At 39.6% G+C, this 2,991-nt stretch overlaps 1 long non-coding RNA gene across 1 annotated transcript; it reads left to right on the forward strand.

Moving 5' to 3' along the window:
• The first annotated feature begins 477 nt into the window (after positions 1-477).
• On the forward strand, positions 478-2,742 carry LOC117664113 (uncharacterized). The gene is made up of 2 exons (XR_004590924.3): positions 478-635; positions 2,472-2,742. It is a non-coding gene; the product is annotated as an uncharacterized LOC117664113 (long non-coding RNA).
• The last annotated feature ends 249 nt before the right edge of the window (positions 2,743-2,991 follow it).

Below are 2,991 nucleotides of genomic sequence, written 5' to 3' on the forward strand. Positions count from 1 at the left end.
AATAAGGAGAAATTTCTTGACCGCTAGACCAATGGAATGGCTTGCCTTCAGAAGTTGTGGATGCTCCATCAATGGAGGTTTCTAAGAAGAGATTGGACAACCATTTACCTGAAATGGCATAGAGCGTCTTGCTTGTGAAGGAAGTTGGACTAGAAGACCTCCAAGATCCCTTCCAACTCTGTTATTCTGTTCTATTAAGGTCACAGAGGCGATAGTACTGAATCCAACAAAAATGGAGATAATTTTATTTTCTCTAAGGCATCCTTTTTTCCCCTCTCCTCTCTGTCTTGATGTCTTCTTTCCCCAACACAGAAAGGACTGAGGTTTTTTTTTCCTAAAGAATCTCCAAGATAGATTTTTAAATACGACTTTAGACTCAGGAAGTGTTTTCAAGGCTGGACGGTGGCCAGAATAGCACAAATGACTTCGTCTTCTAGAAACTTCTAGATTTCTAGATTTGAAAAATGACCGTCACCTCAGAATGGCCAGATTAGAGAAAACAGAATATTCTAGAATGCACACACCATGTGGAACATCGAGTTCTGCAGCCAACTATCAACACCCACGTGGTATGAGGGCCAAGGACAGCATTGATAACCCTTCCGTCCACATGAACATGCAGGGATGTGTGCGGGGTATGGTTAAAAAAAAGTCAACAAGTGCCCATAACTGTGATCAAAGCTCTGCCTGGGGTTTTTTTGTGGGCATCATCTTGATGTCTGTTAGCCTCAGGTCTCTTGGAAAGATTAAAGAATCTTGCAAGTACATATTTATGAGAACGCATGTCTGGTTCCAGAATTCCATCCATTGATGGATCATTTGTGAGGTGGCTCCATTATTATGAATAGCCCTCCATTTGTTATTTGTTTTGTTTTTATAGTTTTTTTATAATTAATAAGGACATTGTCGGTTTTTTTGTACATTTATTCTTTGGTTTAGCTGCCCAGAGTCTGATGAGATGAGTATGTGTGTTTGTGTGTGTGTGTGTGTGTGTGTGTGTGTGTATTTGTTTTCTGAGGTTTTCGCGGGTGATCACACACATTGCTCCTAGAAGCACGAAGCCAAAAACACCAGCCTGAAGATGACGAATGAGACTTCGTCGAAACGTTGCCAAGACACCTCCAATTTTACGCGGGAGAAAACCCAAATAACCAAAGACCTACATACATACATACATACATACATACATACATACATACATACATATATATATATTCTTACTTCTTCGTAGGATTTATGTGTGTTTTTCCTCTACCCAGGTTTTTCCTACGTAACCAAGGTTTTTCTGCAGCCCTAGCTCAGTGGAATCACATCCACTCGATTCTGGGCTTTTTTCTTTCTGGCAGCCAGCAAGCTCTTGCTGCTGGTGAGAGACTTATATAGATCTATTTCTGGCTCGTTAGCCATCATCAGTAAGCCACACCCACATCTCATGTATCCTCCCTATAAAGGTACGTAGGAAAACGTTATGTAGGAAAAACCTGCTAGAGGAATAACACACATAAATCCTACGAAGAAGTAAGAAAATAGATATTGTACCTTTACATGGTACAATATGGTACCATGGTACACTCTCCTTTAGATGGGTGGGTGGGTGGGTGGGTGGGTGGGTGGATGAATGGATGGATGGATGGATGGATGGATAGATAGATAGATAGATAGATAGATAGATAGATAGATAGATAGATAGATAGATAGATAGAATGGATGGATGGATGGGTCTCCGGAGAAAGGCGGCATATAAATTGAATTGATAGATAGATAGATAGATAGATAGATAGATAGATAGATAGATAGATAGATAGATAGATAGATGGGTGAGTGGGTGGATGAATGGATGGATGGATAGATAGATAGATAGATAGATAGATAGATAGATAGATAGATGATAGATAGATAGATAGATAGATAGATAGATAGATAGATAGATAGATAGATAGATAGATAGATAGACAGACACTCAGACAGACAGACAGACAATCAGGTGAAAACCAATATCACACTGAAAAACAGGTTTTTCTTTCTTCTGAGACTTCTATAATCACTCCCCCAAATCTCTAATGGTTTAGGAGAACATTGTCCCTGTCTATAGATCTGTACTTAATGAGATTTGAGTAGTGAGGAAATTTGGTATTTTATTTATGCTTCGTAAGATACTTCTGTTCATACCTTGAAACAAAACTTAATATTAATACTGTAGGTTACAGTATGTCCACCAGGTTTGCATTGATTCTTAATGAATTATTCCCAGCCTGGTGTTTCAGGTCCTCCAATGGCCATCCGCTTTGCCCGAGTTCTTCTTCCTTGCTCTTGTTTGTCCTCTTTTTCTCTTTTCTTCCATCTTTTCCAACATTGCAGACTTCTCCTGAAAGCTGGGTCCTCCCGTGTCTTCAAACATGATAATCTGAGCCTGTCATTCAAGTCAGAGCTCTGCGCTGATTTATTCTGTTATCCGTTTGTTTGTTTTCTAGGCTGTCAGAAGAATTCTCAGGAGTCTTCACCGGAAAAAAAAGTGCTTACAGGGGCTTTCCAAATGACAAATGATGGCATGTATGTACAAAAGAGAGAGAGAAAGAGAGAAAGAGCTGTCAATTATGAAGCTGTGCTACCATCTTGCCAATTTCGATACCCTTTCCCCGAGAACTCCCTTCTTTTCATGAGAAAAGGTGACTCTAGCTGCAACAAATGAGAAAAAAAAAATACAAATACACATCCATCCAATTAAAATTGTGACTTAAAAAGAATTGACTGAAGGAGATGGGCTTAAAACTGACACGATTTAAGGTACATATGGCGGATGTTCCAGCTTTCTGAGTAGCAAAATGTTATTTGCATTGAGCTTTCTGCAAAGAATGTTTAAAAATTCACCTGGGAGGAAATACATGGATTCTTGTTTTCCCCAGAGGTGGGTTTCCCTCCCCCCTTCATCTGGAGCATTATGAAACGAATTGTTCTGATCTAGGCTTCCTTAGACAGTATACGGCACAAACT

The sequence above is a fragment of the Pantherophis guttatus genome, chromosome 5 (genome assembly GCF_059756535.1).
Source record: "Pantherophis guttatus breed Tessera chromosome 5, ASM5975653v1, whole genome shotgun sequence".
NCBI lineage: Eukaryota > Metazoa > Chordata > Lepidosauria > Squamata > Colubridae > Pantherophis > Pantherophis guttatus.